General features: G+C 37.6%; 1 long non-coding RNA gene across 6 annotated transcripts in view; it reads right to left on the reverse strand.

Moving 5' to 3' along the window:
• The window catches only part of LOC143247005 (uncharacterized), a 206,465-nt gene that overhangs the window by 151,272 nt on the left and 30,060 nt on the right, over positions 1–25,133 (reverse strand). For all 6 annotated transcript variants that reach the window (XR_013026310.1, XR_013026309.1, XR_013026306.1 and 3 more), the window contains exon 2: positions 6,432–6,479. This is a non-coding gene — a long non-coding RNA (uncharacterized LOC143247005). The remainder of the gene's footprint in view (positions 1–6,431; positions 6,480–25,133) is intronic.

Consider the following 25,133-nt stretch of genomic DNA (forward strand, 5'->3'; position numbering starts at 1 on the left):
GTGAATTTTTAATATTTTTGAAAACAAAATCGCAAATGGACGATTGTAGTAAACACTCTTGAGAAATAAAATGATTTAAAAAATTTCACGGAAAATCTCTGATAACCCGGATGCTATTTTATCTGTTTCCAAGGTATTTTTGGAATAGTATGGAAAAGGATATCTGAAACCCTCCCAGCATGACTACGCGGTTAGGGAGCTTGCTTCGCGATCTAAGAATCGCAGGTTCGAATCCCCATCCCACCAAACATGCTCGCTCTTTCAGCCGTGGGAGCGTAATAAAGCAACGGCCAATCCCATTATTCGTTGGTAAAAGAGTAGCCCAAAAGTTGGCGGTGGGTAGTGGTGATTAAGATACATTTTCTGTTTTCACTGCTAAATTAGAGACGGCCAGTGCAGATAGGTCTCGTGTACCTTTGTGCGACATTAAAAAGCAAACAAACTGAATATAACTCCAATTATTTCTATAAAAAGGACATAAACAATGGAAAGGAGGAAACGTTTAAAAAACTTGTAATTACTTCATTGTCATTGTTTTTATAGATATATTTCTAAATAAAACCGCCCCCCGCTAGTACAGCGGTATGCCTCCGGATTTACAACGCTACAATCAGGGGTTCGATTCCCCTCGGTGGGCTGCGCAGATAGCCCTTTGTGGCTTTGCTAAAAGAAAACACACTAAATAAAACTTCTGACAACAAGAATAATATACATTTGAAAACCTGACGTACAACCATCTCAGTGGCACAGCAGGTACTGAATCCTAGTTTCTGCAGACTCACATCACTAGAAATCGAGTTTCGATACCCGTGGTGGGCAGAGTAGAGATAACCCTTTGTGTAGCTTTGAGCTTAATTCTAAACAAACAGATATCGATAGAGATGTAAGTAACACAGTAACATATTTCCTTTCTGTGGTTGAACCTACTGGCTGATGTGACCGATTATTAACCTGAAGTCTAAATATGTATTCTCAAGACGGCTGGTGCTGGTGCTGGTACAAGAACTTAGTTTTTACTTCAAGTTGGTTTCTCGTCATCACGAACCTGATGCCGAATGTTTACATCTTGTTACTGGAAATTCATGCTCTAATCTTTGAGTTTGTGTGTGGGCTGGTTTCTTATAGCAAAGCCACATCAGGCTATCTGCTGAGTCCACCGAGGGGAATCGGACCGCGGATTTTAGCGTTGTAAATCCGTAGACTTCCCGATGTACTAGCGGGAGACTCTACTCTTTAGAGGGCCCGGCATGGCTAGGTGGGTTAAGGCGTGCGACTCGTAATCTCACGGTTACGGGTTCGCATCCCGGTCGCACCAAACATGCTCGCCCTTACAGCCGTGGAGGCGTTATAATATGACGGTCAATCCCACTTATCGTTGGTAAAAGAGTAGCCCAAGAGTTGGCGGTGGGTGGTGATGACTAACTGCCTTCCCTCTAGTCTTACACTGCTAAATTAGGGACAGCTAGTGCAAACAGCCTTCGTGTAGCTTTGCGCGAAATTCACAAAAACAATCGGACTGTTGTGGACTCAACAGATAACCCAGTGTGGCATGGCTCTTAAGAACAAAACAAACACCAAGTGAAAACTGGGGAAATTGTGAACGAATGAGAATAATCAGTGAGTGAGTTTTATTAATTAGTGAGGAATGTAACAAAATGGCGACAGACCGGTGCCATGGGTCGAAACGTTGCAACCACTAAAATTCGAATATGTCTTCTGTAAAAATGGCTGTTAGCTTATTTTTGCTTTGATTTTTGATACATAATACAATAAACAATTTTTAAATTTATTTTAAAGCCATGAAGGGATTATTATTATTTATATTTATGTGTTTATGAAGCGCCACCTGACACTGATTAAACTCGTTAAAGAAGTAAAAGTTCAGTTCCCTGTTAACAAATGTAATAGTGCATTATTATGGTTGCTGTTTCGAATGAGACAGGAAGGAGTGATGTAGCTCATTACGTCAGTCAGTCTGAGTTTTAATTTGTTTTGAATTTCGCGCAAAGCCGCATGAGGTCCATCTAGTCTTCCCTAATTTAGCAGTGTAAGACTGATCATCACCGCCAACTCTTGGACGACTATTTTACCAACGAATAGTGGGATTGATCGCGCTATATAACGCCCTCACGGCTGAAAGGGCGAACATGTTTGGCGTGACCCTGATTGCGAGTCGAGCGCCCTGACAACCTGATGATGACGGGCCAATAAGCATAAGATATTTATCTTATGTATTGAATACACGTGTAAACTTATAGAATAATTTAGTTATAAGCTTTTACTGTCAAGAATCGAACTCAAATTTACGAAAGAATCCGTGTTAGTTTTGGAAATGAAATCGAAAAAAAAAACTGTTTGAAATGTTGGAATTATATGAATGTATCAGAAAGGTTCGGTTTTTGGGCCTCAGCTTCCAGCATGTGAACACTGTTGTGATGACGTGTTCATGTTACCGGGAAGGTGGGGGTGTTAAAATATAATAAACACGAGTTTTGAAAAGGCGTGAAATCAGGATTTTGCTGTAAAAATATTTAAAATCGCCAATTTCGTAAAAATGTTTAGAGTTAGCGAAAAAAACAATAATTTTGTGCATGTATTTGCTGAAGTGCTTTTTTTGTTACCTCTTGCATATGTTTTTGGCTGACTACACGTGAGGGGCCCCAGCCAGTATCATACACGTGCAATCTTCCTGTGTTTCACGCCCCGTCTGAGGTCAAAAAGAAGAAAAAAACTTTCACCGTGTATTTTTTTTCGTAGTTAACAGAGACCCCTATCAAGGTTAGTTGAACCAACGTTCCAAACGTAGTAGTTGTTACGTGAACTTTCTGTCTACGAAACTGAATCTGTTGGACAACTCTCTACCTCCATGTAGATGTTTTCAGTAAATTTGATATGGTAAATTGACTACCGCGGTTTATATACTATTAAAAAAATATTGACTCTTGTGACAAAGAATCGAAATGACACCATCTATCATCAAAAGTGTCAGATGGAGGGATGGAATTCTTTTGGAATCGATCCATCTCTGAGAGATGGCTTACCCTGATTATTCCTGGAGGGATGGAAATTTTGGAATCGATCCATCTCTGAGAGACGGCTTACACTGAATCTTTCTGGAGTGATGGAATTATTTTGGAATCGATCGACCTCTGAGAGATAGCTTACCCTGATTATTCCTGGAGTGATGGAATTCTTTTGGAATCAATCGACCTCTGAGAGATGGCTTACCCTGAATCTTCCTGGAGTGATGGAATTCTTTTGGAATCAATCGACCTCTGAGAGATGGCTTACCCTGATTATTGCTGGAGGGATGGAATTTTTTTGGAATCGATCTATCTCTGAGAGACGGCTTACCCAGATTATTCCCACCGTGTGGTCTCCCCCTTTCTCCTCTCCCCTTATCAACCCTATGTTTTACCTGCAAGAGAAAGTTGCACAACGTAGGTCATAAAAAGGGCTACATACAAAAGATGAAGGACGTTGCAGGTAAGGTAGTTTTAAATTATCTTGATTTGCAAAAACTAGGTACCACTTAGTTCTGCAATGAAGTTTAGGTCTGGTTCATTTGAAAGTTCCCATTTAGCCAGATCTTGCGATTGGTGATTAACTGTGTTGTTGAGAATGAATAAGTTTGACCAAAAACTTTCAACTCTGGTTTTCCAGAAGATGAAACGTAACTGGGTGAATAATGCTATAGAATGTTCAATAATATTTCGCTTTTAGGGAAAGGATGGGTAGGGGAACACTGATTTTGTTACATGTGGAATCTTGAACAGAAATATATAATTTAGTAACTATTTCGAAAATTTCATTAAATCTGTGAAATCACTCTTTTCATTGTAAAGTGAAATTTATTAAAATTTAAAACAAATATTAAAACAAATGGTACAAGTCTCACTAGGAGTCGAATGCTCTGAGGAATTTCTTTGCAAAAAGAAAATGACGAGGGTTTGAAGAATTGTGAGATGTTTGTTTTCCGTTTAACACACAAAGAAAACAGAGCGAAATATCATATCCAGAAACAACGATTTGCTGGTTTCTGGTCCGTATATTTGTTTGTTTTATATATGCAGCGCTAGTTTTCCTTTGGTTGTCTGACAAGTATGCAAACAGGCGGTGAAGCAGACAAGGTAGAGTGGGAGAGACAGAGAAAAAAAAACGGAAGAGAGACAGACGGGTAGAAGGAAACATAATCAGAATATGTCAAACCTTTGGAACGCTTCACTTGTAATGACCGCAGGGGGTGTTAATAGTACGAATCGATAAAATCTAAACCAGGAAATTGGTGTAAGCACACAGTAACCAGACGTACCGGAAATTATAACCCACTGGGCTGACATTTCAAGAGATAATTCAAACCGTCCAATAAAATCGAAAATTTTGTTCCAGTTGTCGGATGTTTTGCTTGAAAGTTTTTCGCGTTTCATAGTTGGCCCGAGCCTTGATTCCTCATGCTGACGTAGCTGCGAGGCCTAACAACCAACTTGTGATTGCAAAGGGTGTTCCAAAAAAGAAATGAGTGTTCACAGAGCTGAAACAACGGTTACAACTTCAATGAAGGTGTTGTAACATCTAGGCTTAAGAATACAGCTTTATTAATCACATTAAGAGATCGCTAAAAATGGTATTTATCAGGTGTTTGGGCAACACTTTAACAAGAAAATTAAAATCATAACTTAACCACAATTTTTTACACTATCTTGATTCCACAAGGTTGTTGGTTACCAGTTTAAGTCTCGTAAAATAAATAACTAAAAACAAGCACTAAATAACTCCATTATTTGGTCTTCGAGTCCCTTCCGTATTTTTCATACAATTATTTTACGCAATTGTTTCAGTGAGGGACCCGTATGGTAACTTCAGGTTTGTTTGTTTTCGGGTTTTTCTCACTATCACACATATGGGTAAAGAACTCTCCCATTTAAAAAAAAAAATCTTTGATATCCAGCAATAAAAAAAAAAACATTTATTTTAATAAAACACGTATTTGAACAAAAATTAGTAAACTTTGAGAAAATCGTACGAGAATAATCGTTTATTTATCAGATCCTTTATCACATGTGATTACACCACACTTGTTAGTGTGTGTTTGTTTTTGAATTTCGCACAAAGCTACTCGAGGGCTATCTGTGCTAGCCGTTCCTAATTTAGCAGTGTTAGTCTAGAGGGAAGGCAGCCAGTCATCACCACCCACCGCAAACTTTTACCAACGAATAGTGGGATTGACCGCACATTATAACGCCCCCACAGCTAATATGGCGAGCATGTTTGGCGCGACGGGGATGCGAACCCGCGACCCTCAGATTACGAGTCGCACGCCTTAACACGCTTGGCCATGCCGGGCCACTTGTTAGTGCTAAAACTGATATTGTACATATTGAATATGTGTCTGTCTCAGCTCTCCAGTGCTTTAAAAGAAATAAGTATATACATGTCTATGGAAATTAGAGGCATAACACACTGAGGGGGACATGCATCCTGTGCTAATTTACGTTTTCTGTTTCTTTGTCCATAAATTCTCAGAGAGAACTGGGCCACACTTGCCATCCAAGTGACGGACTATGTGACGTAACCCCCACATGAAGGAGAATGGAGAATTAAACGCATAAGGTCACAGTGGGGTTCTCAAGGTCATTGAACCTGAATTCTGGCATCAGACTTCGTGTTTCTGCCGCCCCCCCCCCCACAGTTATTGTATTTAAAACAGCTTTCGTATACTTAGGAGACTAAGCTTGTCTGTTTTTCAAGCAGCTAAATAAATAGAGACACTAAAGTAATTACACGAAATTTTGAACCAAAAGATTCAAGATTCGAACCGCGATGATTCTGGATTTTCAGCCATGTGTGTCGGGGGGGGGGGGGTATAACGTTTATGTTTGTCTCGCTACGTGATTAACATTATCACGTAATAGACGGCGGGTGCTGCTGATCGGTTGCCTCTATTCTGCTTGGTTAATAGTTCTGAATCGGAAATTGTTATTTCTTTGACGTCACCGACTACATTCACAAGTGTGCGTTACGAGTCTCTTTATATTTGATAAATAAAGGTGCTACCGACGGCTTTAAATTTGTGCTTCAAAATTTGCACAGGTGTTGTTTTTGTTTATTTGAAGTTAAGCGCAAATTACGCAATGGGCTATCTGTGCCCTGCCCACCACGGGTATCGAAATGCGGTTTGTAGCGTTGTAAGTCCGCAGATATGCGCTGTGCCACTAGGTGACGCAGGTGTTGATAATGGATAAAGAAGGGTCTAGCTTGTCCAACGAAAGTATAATATGCAACATGTTTATAACGTACGTTTATTATCAACGCAGATAATCCTCGTGCAGCTTGGCGCGGAATTCAAAAACAAACAAACAATTTATTATTTTATTTACATGTAATCTTATTATTGTACGACAGACTTAGCGAGATGCTTTTATTAAACTTACCGTATCTGTGAGTGTTGAACGAGTTTCGTCGCAGAGCTCGGTATTTCACTGTATAAAAAAAGATACGATGAAGTAAGACATTTGCGACAGTACATGACTCAAATTGACAAACTATGTAGTAAACATTATCTGGTACAAAACACGTGTGATGTGGTGCTTAATGTAGTAAACTTTATCTGGTACAAAACACGTGTGATGTGGTGCTTAATGTAGTAAACTTTATCTGGTACAAAACACGTGTGATGTGATGCTTAATGTAGTAAACTTTATCTGGTACAAAACACGTGTGATGTGGTGCTTAATGTAGTAAACTTTATCTGGTACAAAACACGTGTGATGTGGTGCTTAATGTAGTAAACTTTATCTGGTACAAAACACGTGTGATGTGGTGCTTAATGTAGTAAACATTATCTGGTACAAAACACGTTTGTTGTGGTATGTGATGTGGTAAACTTTGTCTAGTACAGAACTTGTGGTACGGTATTTAATGCGTGTTTTGTTTTTTTTGTACGAAACATGTGTGTTGTGGTACTAATGTAGTAAACTGTCTGGTACAAAGCTTATGGCATATTATTTAATATGGTAAACTTTACCTGGAAACAAACACTTCCGTATTATCATTATATGAATGGGCCCCGGCATGGCCAAGTGGGTTAAGGCGTTCGACTCGTAATCCGAGGGTCGCGGGTTCCAATCCCAGTCGCACTAAACATGCTCGCCTTTCCAGCCGTGGAGGTGTTATAATGTGACAGTCAATCCCACTATTTGTCGGTAAAAGAGTAGCCCAAATGTTGGCGGTGGGTGGTGATGCCAAGCTGCCTTCCTTCTACTCTTACACTGCTAAATTAGGGACGGCTAGCGCAGATAGCCCTCGAGTAGCTTTGCGCGAAGTCCACAAAGACACATTATATAAATAATCATTGTTGTATTATATGAAGCATAGAGTTGTACTTGTTTAGAAACAATAATAGTGCACGAATTCTTAAATATCGTTAAAACATTTGTGTTTTTAATTTAAATCTGTCAACACGTTTTCTATTCTCCCAAAATATGTTCGTTTTATTTATATACGTACGTGTATTTCTTAACCCTAGTTTCATTGTGTGCTCACCGTATTACATCTCGTGAAAGTAATTCCCATGAATGGCATGCAGATTTCTTCGGTTAAAAACTGGATAACACCAGTTTAATACCCGTTTTTTTCCTTGTCACTCTTGTTAGGTGATACTTTATCAATGTCGCTAAACAATGCCTTGACATACAACAGTGCGTTTCTTTGTTTATTTTCCAAATTAAGAACAATTATACACGTGTTCTTTCTGGACACGCGAACCTTACATCAAAACTCGCTGTCACATGACTACGTGTTTCTTGCTACCTTTTATGTGGAGATATTATAATTAGTCCAGTCTTATTATTTTTCCATAGAAAAACTTGACCGCGGTCTGTTGTTGAACACGATTTACACGCGTCTTTTTCATCGAAAATTCCTACATAAATACACAAGTGAAAATTAAAAACACAAAACAGAAACACTTTATTTTCAGTTACACGATGAGTCTGCTCCACCCCCCCCCCCATCGGCTTTTTGTTTCAAATGAACAAAAAACGAACTCCCATCGGACAGGGCAAACAGAGAAATAATAAAAATCAACCACTCTTTATATCCGAGTTGTTACTCTCCATCTACTGATTCGAATAAATTGTTCAAGTAGTTAACCCTACAGTCGGAAACCGGTTGCTGGTAACAACGCAGTACGAGTGACAAGGTGTCGACTTGAAGATAATCTAGAAATGAAAAAGACCTAACAGTTATTAATTAAACAGTTAGATAGTGCACGGATTTTACGAAATGAGTTACTGGTGCAGATGTAGCTTTCCTAGGATTCGTTTAGAGAACAGATAAAAGAAGTCGAATTATCACTGAAGCAAGCCTACGCAGCCCAATATATTAACCATGGAAACCATGAATCCTTTGCAGGTTGTCCATTAAGAAGTATCTGTTGAAATAACTTCGTTAGGTCATTATTTGTTTCGTCACAGTTGAATATAAAGAACGTATATTCGACAACCTTCTCCATCGTGTGAATGTGTTTTTAATAATTAACTTCTGAACAAAGGTAGTTAGATCATAACTGAAAAAAACAACAACCCGGTTATGAGTGTAGCTACACGAATATACTGTTTTTAGTTATAAAGATCAGAATACATCATTCGACCAATTAGGCACCCTCGTTTATAGCGACATTTTCGTCCGTAAACCGAATATCTTACGAGGTTCAGTCAGATTAGGATTTTTAGGTTAGTCCTACATTTATACTATTCTAACAATGCGAAACAATCTCTAATAAAAGTATAATAATAAATTAAACATAATATTGTTTTAAACAATGGATTCTCTGAACCCTCTTCCATCATGGTGGCTAGTTGTAAGCCTGAACTTATTGATGGGGAAATAAATATTATACTAATAGACATAGGAAGCCTTTTAACCGCCACTCTTAACTAATACTGATAATGTTTCTTTCATTAAGTATATCTTGCTTGTAAATAAACGTTAACCAAAAATCTGTGGTTCGTTTGGTGGTTCCAACACGATTAGTTACAGTCTGTTCTCGAATATCCGAATTTCAATCGTGCTAAGCCGAGGAAGAACAAGCATATTACACGACAGAAACTCGAAAAGACATCATTTTACACACTTTGAAGTAGATCACGAGAACGATTTATTTTCTGAAAATATTAATGTAAAACTAAATTATTCTGAAACTTAAGATACCCAAACAAAAGGACGGGCATGTTTGATATCATTTGCAGGTAACAGTTTGAGTTCGATAAACTGGGTCGAGATCAGATCCTGACTATTAAAAGAGAACCAGGTCCGTGAACTTTGGTGTTTTTATTAGACTAACAATGAGTACTGTTAGGGTTAAACCTCAAGTGTTTATTGTGTTTGTTATGGTTGAAGTTCACGCAAAGAGACACGAGGGATAAGATGCATCATACGAGTTGGAGTAACACACATAGATTCGGAGTACCTACAGTTACCAAATTATATGAATATCAGGTAGTTGAAGACTAAATATATTGTAACCAGAATTCGAGTATACATTTTTGTGAACAGTGCTTTATGTTTAGTTGTGATTACGTCATGATAAGACTTCAGTAATATGTTAATGTGTGGTGTTATATAAATATTATGGTTGTTCTGTTTTCAATTAATGCAGTTTTGTTTTTTTATTTCTGAACGTAGAAACTATTGATAAAACTAAAAATCACACTACTTAAAAACTAAACCACTGAACAAACTGTCCTAGTTGTAGGTTATTGAGTAGCGATATGGATCGGTAGGTGGAGGGATCGAGCCCCATACATCAGCGTTTTAAAATCCCAAGCTCACGACGGAGCATTAGAACTTGAAGATTAATTTTGAAATATTACTAACGAATAGTAAGTTATTTTGATCACCTGTACATGAAATTATGTTTTATAAAAACGATTTTGGAGCCTCACCACGTCGCTACAGTCCATGTCGCCGTGATCGGTCATGCTCTACAATACGTACTAAATTCCGTACGAACGGGAAAAAAATAGAAACCCTGAAGGAAAAGCATTTTGTGCTAAAAATACAATATCGGGTAAACATTTTGTAAATACTGTGTACTGCCTGATACTCTAAGGACAAACGTGGTAAAGGTGGACAGTCAAAATGCCACTCGTCATGAGAAGCAGGTGAACGTATCCATGAAGGAAGCAAAAACTTTATAAAGAACAGTGTTAGGTAATGTTCCTCTTACATTTTTTGTTTGTTATTAAGTCTAATCATCTCAGAGGTAAATCTACAGGCTTACGACGCTCCAGTTTGGGTTTCGATATCCGTAGTGAACAGAACGCAGATAATTTATTGGATAGATTTAAGAACACTCAAATCCCAAATAACCTCAGTGCATTCCTCTGTGTTGCAGAAAGTAATAATTGAATAATTCAACTTGTATCTAAATTCAAAGCTAAAAGTTTTTTTTCCTCTTCTTGCGTAATAATTCTTAACAAAATAACCCTTGAACACCGTTGGACAGTACTTGGGGGTCAACGACCTCTAGGTGATAGGTGCTAACAATCGCACGTAATGTATTATCTATAAAGTCAGATAACCATAAAAAAATAGCTTTATTTAAACAGGTCCTTAATAAAGTCAGTCTTCGTTACTCACTCTATCAAGTATAGAGACATCATTACATGTAAAGGTAGTGTGTTGATATTAAACTGTCAGTTATGATTAAAAGTGTTTACGCAGTGTAACGGGCTATGCTCCAGTTGAATAACTAACGCACCAGACCTCTATGAAGGGCCCGGCATGACCAGGTGATCAAAGCGTTTGACTAGTAATCCGTGGGTTTGAATCCCCTTCACACCAAACATGCTCGCCCTTTCGGCTGCGAGGGCGTTATAATGTGACAGTCAGTCCCATTAATCGTTGTAAAAGAGTAACCCAAGAGTTGGCGGAGGGTGGTGATGACTAGCTGCCTTTCCTCTAGCCTTACACTGCTAAATTAGGGACGTTTAGCGCAGATAGCTCTCGAGTAGCTTTGCGAAATTCAAATTAAACCAAACCTCTATGAAGAAAACCAAGGATCGAATCCAGGCCAAAACAAAAATAATATTTTTTAGGATATTAGTGGCCGAAAAGTGGAACAAATCTACACAGTAATTAATACACATTTAATAATTACTTTCAGGTGACCGTACAGAGAAACAATTTAGCTATAATAACTATTTACAAATAACAACACTGTTTTCCGTTTAAAACATAGGACCACTTTTATATTTTCGAGAAAACTATTTACCAACGAATAGAGGTATTAGCCGTCACATTATAACACTCCCAACCCCCCGGCTAAAAGAAAGATAATGTTTGGTGTCGGGATTCGATCCCACAACCCACTGTTTACCAGTCGAGTGTCCTAACCACCAAGTTTTCTTCCAGGCCTCGAAGTGTTTAAATAACATTTACCGTAAACTAGTTAAACAATTGGATATTGCAATCCTTGAAAATAAGCTGGATTAATGTGACGTAACATAATCAAACAAACAAACAGTTTTCTAATTAAGCCTAACTATACCAATGTCTTAATGTAATGAAAAAGTTGCATTGGCAAATATGTAGCTAAAAAAATTCATGTAACAGTACTTACAGTTCTTGTTATATATAATGGAAGGCAGCTATTTATAGGTATTAATTAGAAGAAAAACGTTCACACGGATTGAATTAATGGTTAATTTAACGTAACTGATAGCATTATCTGAAATAATAAACTTCAAACCATCGGATGTTTCTTTATATTATTGTCGCACCCTTTAAAAAAACTAACTTTAAAGAAATTGGGTTATATTATTCATTTTCTAATAACAATACACGAAAGACCCACTTGACAAAGAATTATACTGCGTCACTTCCGGCTGTCAACGCATGATGTATTTATTTCTTAATAGTTCTTGTTGACAGAAGTTATGGAACGATGCACACCAAATACCCCCCCCCTCCCATAAAGTATAACCCAAAAGACAAAATATATATAACATTTGATGAATATTGAATATTCAGAAGGACCGCTAAATAGTCGCGTGAAGTCACTTCCGGTTGGCAACGCACAACAGTTTATTAATAGCACTGGTAAACACACGTTGCAGAATGACTTGAATAAGTCTTCATAGTAAACTATATACAGATAAACAGTGAAAACTGAGGCAAATAAACAATGGCGTGACATCACTTCCGGTTATTTTGATAAAGATCGGTTTCATCTCGAGTTATCGTTCAGCCGCCTGGTGTTAGACGTGATGGGTAAGAACTCCAGATAGATGGAAGTGAAGGATAAATGGGTACAGAGGCTCGTATTTGGTAATCTATTCTTCAGCATACAGTAATGATAAACTAACATTAAAAATTTCCAAGTACCACCTACAAGCAAAACCTAAATTTTCAACTACAAGAAGAAAGTAAAACCGTAAATTACTGATTTCAAAATTATATTTGTCGGCACTTGTTGGATTATATGTCACGTGCCTACCGATTGAGTGACGTTTGAAATACGTAATTAACAATTTCAAACATTCGATTATCATGATTTAACTTACTGCACGAGCAGAATCAGGTTGAGTTAATAACGAATATACAGTGTGTTGGGAAAGTCACTGTGCACTTATGTATTTATTAACAGACAAAACTGCACAGTGACGTTCCGAACACCCAGCATAACAGAAATAGGCCTTCGAGCAAGCAGCGTTCGTTTGCAATCCACGAAAAAGCACAGCTTTTATATTTTCAGAACTTGTACATTCCGACCCAACAAACACATTTTTGTTCAATGAACGTCACCTTCTAACAACATAGTCGTGATGCGTACAGAGTTGCTGAATTCTGTAACACTTTCAAAAAATTATATTCACCACCAACCCTTTTCCTTCTCGCCATGATCTACTTCCGTTCCATATATCCACCTTCTGCATTTCTAACTAATTTGCATGCGACCAGATTGTAAGAGATAGGAGCTGTAGCGAGTATATTGTGCATAAGGGGATGAGTCCAATCTATGGATTGACTCTAAGTAACTCGTGCAGTGCAGAAAAGGCTCCACGTGGCGCGTTCGTGGCTCTCCTATCTCGTACCCTCCCCTTCCCCCCCAACATGCAGCCTTCCCTTCCAAAATTGATCACTCTGCGTTTCTCTGAGCTGTCTTATGCAGGTTCAACCCTTTCAGGGTGATTCAGTATTCTCGGATGGTGGTAGAGCAGCAATACAACGTTTCAGGGAGGCAACATTCACGTGAAGACACACGAGATTGTTTTCAGTTCTCAGTTTACTGAGTAATAATTTAAGACAACACGAACCATTCAATAAATGTTTATTTGTCTATAGGAAAGACAGAAATTAATGAAATTAATTATCTCTTCAGTTTCGAATAAGCTTCTTGTTGGCGCACAATATTAGCATTATAAATATAACAATAACAAACACCACCGTCCATCGCTGTTTATCTGAACAGTTGGACAATGTACATTCAAATAAGTACGTGTGTATATATTTAGAAAAACTAAAAACTGAGGAATAGAATACATCATGAGAAAAGATAGATCTTATGCAGCTCACCCAAACCATGGAAAAAAACCACAATTAAATGTAAATCATGTAAAGACACCCACAAATATCCAACATTAGGGCACGAGGTGGAGGTCATTAATGTTATAGATTTAGAAACTGTAGCGATATTTTACGTTGATACCTTATGGTTCATGACCTTCTTTTTGGATATTTATATTGTGGCTGCAATTCCATTTCTCTCTCTCTCTGGGCCCTGGTTAGGGCGCTCGACTCGTAATCCGAGGGTCGTGAATTCGAATCCCGGTCGCACCAAACATGCTCGCCCTTTCAGTCGTGGGGGCGTTACAGTGTCGCGGTCGATCACACTATTCGTTGGTAAAAGAGTAGCCCAAGAGTTGGCGGTGGGTGGTGATGACTAGCTGCCTTCCCTCTAGTCTTACACTGCTAAATTAGGGACGGCTAGTGCAGATAGCCTTCGTGTAGCTTTGCGCGAAATTCAGAAAACAAAACAAACTCTCCGTCTGTCTCATGAGTTTATCTTTAAATTATATAAAAGAAGTCTGTATATATTTGTTGTCATTATATGTTCTAGAGTGAACCCAGTGTGTTATAAACTTAGGATTAATCGTGAGGAAATGAAGAACAAATAATGCTTTCTGTGAAGGTATTAATATAGAAATTCAAAAATTACGCTCACCCACCCAAATATCAAAAATCTCGAAGTCACCATACCACGGTTGGGCGTGACGTAGAACTGACCGTGCACGAATGTGAATTACAAAGTATGGGCTTGTCGCAAACAAAAACAAAAAAAACAAAACGAGTTCCGCATTTAAGGGCCCTGGGGGCGTTATAAGTGCAACAGTCAGCTCCTACTATTTGATTAGCGTAGTTCAAAAGAGAGAGAAAGCGGTGGGTACTATTGTATAGCTGTCGCCTCTCTAGCTGTTATTTGAAAATTATTTACGGCTTGTACAGTTTCTTTGCATAGCCGCAGGACGAAACTCGTCATATTATGTAAAGTCTCGTCTGAAGCGAGTGCTAAAAGATTTAAAAAGTGTAGACTGTGTGTCTCCACTGCATATTTTAGGCTGATACTGAATTCTTGTATCATTTCTCTCTGATCAGTTTGAACTTAGTTTTGATTAATACTTTATACGCCACCTGGCGGATGATATGCATTAAATAATTATGATACTGAATATTTTCATACCGTTCAGTTGACTGCAATAAGTCAAAAGATCAAAGCGTTTTATGGGTTTTCCGACAGTGCCCTTTATCGACATTTAGTTTGTTTTATTTTAGATTAGAAGACCGTGGTTTGCAAACTTTCTCAGTACGAGTCCCACCTACCGTCACAAAGAACATTTCGAACCCTGACTGACTACCCCATTACACATTCAATGAACCTGTAGCCTAGAGACACTTTACTTTAACTAAATAACTGTACGAATTACTGTAAGGTTATTTTTTTGTTTATTTTCATTTAACATTTATCTAAAATGTTTTCCATAAAGAAACAGAAACCCTGTGTACAGATCTAAAATGGAAAACTAGTGTTTACGTTCTTTTGTTACTATTTGTTGCATACATTTCGACTTACAACGCTAGAATCGGAGGTTCGATCTCTTTCTTATTGGACAAAGCGAAGGTAATACTTTTTGTAGTTTTACTCTAAAACCATAACAACAGATTAAATTTTAACACCTTCAGGCACGTGGAATTGAAAATGCTTTGGAATAGGTAAGGAGGTATTTCAGTGGTTTATTCAAACGTTAATTTCTTAATATTGTGAAACAAGAGAACGCTTTTGTTGTTTTATTAACTTTCATTTCTGAAATGAATGTTACTCATGCGTATACTTAACCCATCAGCATTATAATTTTGGGTGATTTCAATTACTGGTGAGTAATTTTGCCAATAATGAAAAATATACTTTTTTTTTGTGGGGACGTATCCCCCTTGTCAATTACGTCCAGACACTTTCAGGGATTTTTAACCTATTATAAAACTTGTTGTTTTGAATTAAGCACAAAGTTACTCAGTCGACTGGCTATCTGTGCTCTATCCACCAAGGGTATTGAAACCCGGTTTTTAGTGTTGCAAGTCCGCAGACATACTGCTGAGCCACTGGGGGGCTGAAAACTTGTTTTTAGAAATATTTCACAGTTTTTCTGTTGTTTTTAAGAAAATAAATAAATACAATTTGGTATAGCTTTGGGTTCTGAAACGTGCGTGAGAGAGAGAAAATATCATATTAATACCGCTTAGAAATACGTAAAGGGGGCACGTTTCCTCTCCTGTGTAAATAATACATGCGTACACGTATTTGTGAAAATGATTTGTTAAAAAGAAATCATTGAAAAAAATTTACATTACAACAAACAGGTGGGTTAAGGCGGTCGACTCGTAATCTGAGGGTCGCAGGTTCGAATCCCCGTCATACCAAACATCCTCGCCCTCTCAGCCGTGGGGACCTTATAAGTTAGGTCAATCCCACTATTCGTTGGTAAAAGAGTAGCCCAAGAGTTGGCGGTGGGTGGTGATGACTAGCTGTTTTCCCTCTAGTCTTACACTGCTAAATTATGGAGGACTATTGCTGGTAGACCTCGAGTAGCTTTGCGCGAAATTAAAAAAAAAACAACAGACATCATTAAAAAAAAAAGCTAAGACTGGTTTACTCTATTCTTCTACTATGTAACGAGTGCTTCTTACGTCAAGTCCTGTATTACCAAATATGGAAAATCAAGTATTATTGGCTGCGTGTCTATTTAAAATATTTTGATCATAAATATCAAAAACAACATCATAAAAACGTTTCCGTAACAGACCCCTAACTCACACATAGTTTAATCGCGTGTCATGATAAAAGAGGTTTGAAACCTAGTGAACTGAGTAACCTGGATAGTTTTAACTTAAGTTATCACGGTCATCCAAGCAATTATAGGATCCCTAGTCTTCGATACCCACCCACACCCGAATTCAAACATCTTCCACCATCTACGCTCTGAGCTTATAAAACAGATTCGGTTTACCTTCGACTTCAAGCGAACCGTTTGAAGAGCACTTCACTGCAATTAGGTTTAGTTGGAATTGGAACTTTGAACTCGATAGTAGATTATGGAGTTTCTTTTTGTAATCGCACACGCTGTAACATATCTTAAAAGTATTTATAAATATATATACACCCAGTAGGTCGTTGATGTCGGTTATTCCTTTGTGTTTTTAATCGCAAGTGCAAACTATTCAATTAACTATGTTGCCAGTCGGCTGATTCAAGACGTCACATTTTACCGGGGAAAATGACGTCACGTGTATTTAATATTTACAATACATTACATATTTTTCGTATGGCGCAACTATCATTTCAAAAAATTGATTCGACTTGCAATAGATAATTACGTAGAACCAAAATTATATTTTACATCGTATAACATATACCCATGTAAATAATGTGGTTCAATATTTCTTTTTATAAAATTATCACACAATCGGACGAATTGAGAAACGGAACAGCATGTGTTTAGAATTTGAAAGATAAACTCTAATAAAAAAGGAATACGACAGAGACAAACGAGCGCACGATGGAAAATAACAGCAACACTAGATTTATGTGCACGTATTAAATAAACCATTACGTCACAACTGCAAACCACCTATCAACGAGTTTCTAATAAGAACAAAATGGCGTTGGAGTCGTCAACCTATGCTTTCTGTGGTTAGTCCGTTACAATTAGGATTGTATGCAAATACAGCTGCGATCATTGGTTGAAAACGCAGATGTTTTCCACTATAGACAAGGTTCTCACACGCAGCTTTTAAAAATGCTGGCGTATTTCTCTGTAAAAAGGACATCTAGACATATGTATTATTAGTATTAGAAATACGATATTAAAGTGGTTCAACTTGATACTTAAACCCTGTTATACGCTTAACGTCCATAAGTAGGTATGTGAGACCCCATCTTTTAAGCTAATGTGTATTTTTTATTGTTTTGTGATGCAAGGTGTTCATTTAGTTTGTTTCAGAATTTTAACGTAAAACTGCAAAGGGCTTCCGAAACACTGTGATAAAAAGATACAGTCTCACAAGTTATGCTTACAATAAATATATACTGTTATTGGTACTTTCGGATTACCATTGATTTATCAACCGATCACGTTGTATTGCAGGTGTTACTTCCGGACTACCATTGATTTATCAACCGATCACGTTGTGTTGTAGGTGTTACTTCCGGACTACCATTGATTTATCAACCGATCACTTTGTGTTGTAGGTGTTACTTCCGGATTACCATTGATTTATCAACCGATCACGTTGTATTGCAGGTGTTACTTCCGGATTACCATTGATTTATCAACCGATCACGTTGTATTGCAGGTGTTACTTCCGGACTACCATTGATTTATCAACCGATCACTTTGTGTTCTAGGTGTTACTTCCGGACTACCATCGATTTATCAACCGATCACTTTGTGTTGCAGGTGTTACTTCCGGATTACCATTGATTTATCAACCGATCACGTTGTGTTGTAGGTGTTACTTCCGGACTACCATTGATTTATCAACCGATCACGTTGTGTTGTAGGTGTTACTTCCGGATTACCATTGATTTATCAACCGATCACGTTGTGTTGTAGGTGTTACTTCCGGACTACCATTGATTTATCAACCGATCACGTTGTATTGCAGGTGTTACTTCCGGATTACCATTGATTTATCAACCGATCACGTTGTATTGCAGGTGTTACTTCCGGACTACCATTGATTTATCAACCGATCACTTTGTGTTCTAGGTGTTACTTCCGGACTACCATCGATTTATCAACCGATCACTTTGTGTTGCAGGTGTTACTTCCGGATTACCATTGATTTATCAACCGATCACGTTGTGTTGTAGGTGTTACTTCCGGACTACCATTGATTTATCAACCGATCACGTTGTGTTGTAGGTGTTACTTCCGGATTACCATTGATTTATCAACCGATCACGTTGTGTTGTAGGTGTTACTTCCGGATTACCATTGATCTATCAACTGATCACGTTGTACTCTTACCAATTTTATCTTTTGATGGTTTGGAATTTGAAAAACTTAGGTTCGACCCTAGAAACACAGTAGAACTAACTCACGTAACAGTTATGTATCAGTGGTATCACAAGCAGAGTTTGAAACAGCTGGTTTTCTTCCGTTCTGTAAGTGTTCAGGAAAATTTCTTTCCACAGAACAGAATTAATTTAGTTTTTAATTATTTTTTTCCACACAGACCAATTTTTGTTACCATAGAAACCCGATTTCGTTCTGAAATCTTTCAAAATTCGTGAATGTGGATGCACTGCGGAGTAATCGACTACCAAGTTATATGGAGCAGAAAGTGCACGCGTTCTGACACTTTTCGAACATAACAGAAATATAATAAAAGGTTATAACGCCACGTAAATACTTTTATAAAAGTCAAACTAATGACTCTTTAATTTTCACTTACTAACATCTTTAGCTTGTTGATAAAACAAACAGTCGAATGTTTCGAAATTTATTCCTTCCCCTCTAAAAAGGTTTTTTTTTAACGGTGAAATAAAAACTAAAGAACATATTTACTGTCTCAATCTGCAAAGTGGCGGGAAGTTCATAGTTACCGAGAAAATGGAAAACCCGAGCTCGGCGAAGTTGAAAACGGAAATTATTTTCTCCAACTAAAAAGGCTTTGCAATTGTTTTCAGGTAGAATCGACGTTTCTTATTACAGTTTGTCTCAGAATTATTCTTTCGTTTACAAACCTTTAAACAGCTCAATATTTCAATATAAAGACAATCACGTCTGGTACAAACAAACATACTGCGTGAGCTGTAAACGCGTGGGGTTTAAAAACTTTGTTTTTAATCTAAAAATATAGGTTGCGTAATTACGTAAGAGGCCATTATTTTGTACACAAGTGAATATATTTCCTGTATTTTTGTGGTCCTTTTTCTGTGACTGCATCAGAAAGCTTGAGGACCTCTAACGTTGAATCTGAGAGTCGCGGTTTCGCATCCCGGTCGCGCCAAACATAATAATGTGACGGTCAATCCCACTATTCGTTGGTAAAAGAGTAGCCCAAGAGTTGGCGGTGGGTGGTGATGACTAGCTGCTTTCCCTCTAGTCTTACACTGCTAAATTAGGGACGGCTAGCACAGATAGCCCTCGAGTAGCTTTGTGCGAAATTCCAAAACAAACAAAAAAAACTAACATTGAAAGTAGGAGCTCGAACCGTGTGGCAGGCACAGCACAGATAGCCAGTCCATTATGCAGTTTTGTGCTTAGCAGTGGGACGTGCTAGTAACTGAAGAAAAAATAATCATATGGTCAGCGTTTCGGTCAAACACCCATTACTGTCGTTTGCCACACTTTATCTGCCTTTCACACTCGTGTGAAGCCTCAGTGGAAGTGTGAACAAGTTTTTATTTTTCAGTCTAATGAAGACTAGTCAGTTGATAACACACCCGAAATGACCAGGTGGTTAGGGCGCTCGACTAATATGCTCGCCATTTCAGCCGTGGAGGCATTATAATTTGACGGTCAATCCCACTAGTCGTTGGTAAAAGAATAGTCCACGAGTTCCCAATGTCAAACTAAAAGGATAACACGACAGAAGTTACCAATATCAAACTGAAAGGGTAACACAACACACCTTCTCAATGTCAAAACTGAAAGGGTAACACAACACACCTTTCAAATGTCAAACTGAAAGGGTAACACAACACACCTTCCCAATGTCAAAACTGAAAGGGTAACACAACACACCATCTCAATGTCAGACTGAAAGGGTAACACAACACACCTTCCCAATGTCAAACTGAAAGGGTAACACAACACACCTTCCCAATATCAAACTGAAAAGGTAACACAACACACCTTCCCAATGTCAAAACTGAAAGGGTAACACAACACACCTCTCAATGTCAAAACTGAAAGGGTAACACAACACACCTTCCCAATGTCAAAACTGAAAGGGTAACACAACACACCTCTCAATATCAAACTGAAAGGGTAACACAACACATCTTCCCAATGTCAAAACTGAAAGGTAACACAACACACCTTCCCAATGTCAAAACTGAAAGGTAACACAACACATCTTCTCAATGTCAGACTGAAAGGGTAACACAACACACCTTCCCAACGTCAGACTGAAAGGGTAACACAACACACCTTCTCAATGTCAAACTGAAAGGGTAGCACAACACACCTTCCCAATGTCAAAGCTGAAAGGGTAACACAACACACCTTCTCAATGTCAGACTGAAAGGGTAACACAACACACCTTTCAATGTCAAAACTGAAAGGGTAACACAACACACCTTCCCAATGTCAGACTGAAAGGGTAACACTACATGGTTATCCGGTGTATGTTGAAAAGTTAGTTGTTTATGTTAATTGGAAACATATTACTCAGTTTTAGTACTGCCTAAAACTATTAACATCTCTTAGGATTAATTCAACTTCAAGTGATAAAAGAACAATACCATGTCATGAACAAAGACATCCATCTTGACACAAAATGGATGACACAAATAGGGAAAAGAAAATTGTGAAATCTAATTATACGCGAATGCCAAAACGTTTCTAAAACGTGTAGTGCACGCTAGGCTTCACGAAACTATGAATGACATAAAAACCTATTCATCGATCGAAAGCCAAAAGACTTTAAACAAGATATTTGGTTTTTCAGAAGAATTACAGACGTCAAATTCTCTTCACACCATTTAGAAAAATAATTCTAGGACACACGAGTTATTATTAACAAATTATATCGAACCACAATCGTTTAGAGATGGAATTCTGGGAAGACGTGTCATTATTACTAAACCTCGCGAGTTAGTTTAACTGTCTGTGATCTGGATTGTATTCGACACCACGGTGACAGCAAAGTCATCCACGACTCGAGCTGGATTTCCTAATCTTTTATTCTGATGTATTGCTTCTGTGTATGGATTCATAAACTGGATGCGATTGTCCTTTGTAGGATCTAACTGGTTAACATTGGCACGAAATCAGGCAAAGCACTTCTAGAAAAAGTGCGTTCGCTTTATCAAAAACTGAAAATACATCACAGAGGGAGAGAAGTTTGGATTGAATACAATAACAGTCACTAATAGGAAGAAGAATTTTGAGAGAAAGCTCAGAGCAAACACTGAAATTACTTGAAAAATATAAACTATTTTAAGGAACATTTTTACGAATAAAGCATTGATGAAGGAGAAAAGGATATATGTTTAATGTAAGCCTAACCGACATCTGTCTTCACTTCTGTTTCACAACAAGTGGGCCCAGCATGGCCAGATGGGTTAAGGCGTTCCACTCGTAATCCGAAGGTCGCGGGTTCCGATCCCGGTCGCAATAAAATGCTCGCCCTTTCATTTGTGGGAGCGTTATAATGTGACGGTCAATCCCATTATTCGTTGGTAAAGGAGTAGCTCAACTATCAAAATGGATAGTGATGAATACCTGCCTTCCCTCTATTCTTACATTGCTAAATTATGGACGGCTAGCGCAGATAGCCCTTGAGTAGCTTTGCGCGAAATTCAAACCAAACCACAACAAGTATCGCTATTTAGAGTTTATTATTAACATGAAACAGACTTAACATTGTACGCTTCCTACTCAATGAGGAAGTGGTATGATGCAATGAGGGCGAATCGGACCTGTTATGGAGGGCACCAAACACGCTCGCCCTTTCAGCCGTGGGAACCTTATAATGTGACGGTCTGTCCCACTATTCGTATGTAAAACAGTTGGCGGTCGGTGGTGATGACTAGCTGCCTTCTTTCTAGTCTTACATTGCTGAATTAGGGACGGCTAGCAAAGATAGCCCTCGTGTAGCTTTGCGCGAAATTCAAAACAGTCACCTCCGGTATGTGTTTGTCAGATTTCTTGTTATACATTTGGGTTATGACTCGACTTAGAAGTAATTAGATTTTAGGGTTAAGATCATAAAATGAAAAAAAAATCCCTGTCTAATAACATGGAGTGTCCCTCTAGTTTGATGTAGAATTATAGTGTTAACAATGTTCATGAAAGTCTTTCCTGTGATAACAATAAACCAATTAGGCTTAACAGATGCAACACTTTATGTTTATTCTTCCTGAGTTATATTATTCTGTTTCAACAATACACCAGAAACATTCGTTCGAATTCATTACATTGTTAGCTTCCATTGTCCAAATCATCAATACTTTGAAAACAACATTCTAACTTAGTTGATGTGAGAAACAGAAAACATCATCTAATTGGTTAATTGGAGCACAAGTTGTAATTATTAGCAGCATTAATCATGTAGAGATACCACAGATTACCTCTTGTGTCGTGTGGTATTTCACATCATCTCTTCTGTTGTTATGATGTGTGATCTGATTAGTGGTTATGTTGTGTCAACTAATTACTACAGCTGGATTTGTTATGTTGTGTCAACTAATTACTACAGCTGGATTTGTTATGTTGTGTCAACTATATACTACAGCTGGTTATGTTATGTTGTGTCAACTATTTACTACAGCTGGTTATGTTATGTTCTGTCAACTAATTACTACAGCTGGTTATGTTATGTTGTGTCAACTAATTACTTCAGCTGGTTATGTTATGTTGTGTCAACTAATTACTTCAGCTGGTTATGTTATGTTGTGTCAACTAATTACTACAGCTGGAGTTGTTATGTTGTGTCAACTAATTACTACAGCTGGATTTGTTATGTTGTGTCAACTAATTACTACAGCTGGTTATGTTATGTTGTGTCAACTAATTACTACAGCTGGTTATGTTATGTTGTGTCAACTAATTACTACAGCTGGTTATGTTATGTTGTGTCAACTAATTACTACAGCTGGATTTCTTATGTTGTGTCAACTAATTACTACAGTTGGATTTCTTATGTTGTGTCAACTAATTACTACAGCTGGTTATGTTATGTTGTGTCAACTAATTACTACAGCTGGTTATGTTATGTTGTGTCAACTAATTACTACAGCTGGATTTGTTATGTTGTGTCAACTAATTACTACAGCTGGATTTGTTATGTTGTGTCAACTAATTACTACAGCTGGATTTGTTATGTTGTGTCAACTAATTACTACAGCTGGATTTGTTATGTTGTGTCAACTAATTACTACAGCTGGTTATGTTATGTTGTGTCAACTAATTACTTCAGCTGGTTATGTTACGTTGTGTCAACTAATTACTACATCTGGTTATGTTATGTTGTGTCAACTAATCACTACAGCTGGTTATGTCATGTTGTGTCAACTAATTACTACAGTTGGTTATGTCATGTTGTGTCAACTAATTACTACAGCTGGATTTGTTATGTTGTGTCAACTAATTACTTCAGCTGGTTATGTTATGTTGTGTCAACTAATTACTACAGCTGGTTATGCTATGTTGTGTCAACTAATTACTTCAGCTGGTTATGTTATGTTGTGTCAACTAATTACTACAGCTGGTTATGTTATGTTGTGTCAACTGATCACTATAGCTGGTTATGTTATGTTGTGTCAGTTAATTTCTACAACTGGATTTGCTATGTTGTGTCAACTAATTACTACAGCTGGTTATGTCATGTTGTGTCAACTAATTACTACAACTGGATTTGTTATGTTGTGTCAATTAATTACTATAGCTGGTTATGTTATGTTGTGTCAACTAATTACTACAGCTGGTTATGTCATGTTGTGTGAACTAATTACTACAACTGGATTTGTTATGTTGTGTCAACTAATTACTATAGCTGGTTATGTTATGTTGTGTCAGTTAATTACTACAGCTGGTTATGTTATGTTGTGTCAACTAATTACTACAGCTGGTTATGTTATGTTGTGTCAGTTAATTACTACAGTTGGTTATGTTATGTTGTGTCAACTGATTACTATAGCTGGTTATGTTATGTTGTGTCAGTTAATTACTACAACTGGATTTGCTATGTTGTGTCAACTAATTACTACAGCTGGTTATGTTATGTTGTGTCAACTAATTACTATAGCTGGTTATGTTATGTTGTGTCAACTAATTACTACAGCTGGTTATGTTGTGTCAACTAATTACTTCAGCTGGTTATGTTATGTTGTGTCAACTAATTACTACAGTTGGTTATGTTATGTTGTGTCAACTGATTACTATAGCTGGTTATGTTATGTTGTGTCAGTTAATTACTACAACTGGATTTGCTATGTTGTGTCAACTAATTACTACAGCTGGTTATGTTATGTTGTGTCAACTAATTACTATAGCTGGTTATGTTATGTTAACTAATTACTACAGCTGGTTATGTCATGTTGTGTGAACTAATTACTGCAACTGGATTTGTTATGTTGTGTCAACTAATTACTATAGCTCGTTATGTTATGTTGTGTCAACTAATTACTACAGCTGGTTATGTTATGTTGTGTCAGCTAATTACTACAGCTGGTTATGTTATGTTGTGTCAACTAATTACTACAGCTGGTTATGTCATGTTGTGTCAACTTATTACTACAGCTGGTTATGTTATGTTGTGTCAACTAATTACTACAGCTGGATTTGTTATGTTGTGTCAACTAATTACTACAGCTGGTTATGTTATGTTATGTCAACTAATTA

This window comes from Tachypleus tridentatus, chromosome 3, assembly GCF_004210375.1.
Source record: "Tachypleus tridentatus isolate NWPU-2018 chromosome 3, ASM421037v1, whole genome shotgun sequence".
In the NCBI taxonomy this organism is placed as follows: Eukaryota; Metazoa; Arthropoda; class Merostomata; order Xiphosura; family Limulidae; genus Tachypleus; species Tachypleus tridentatus.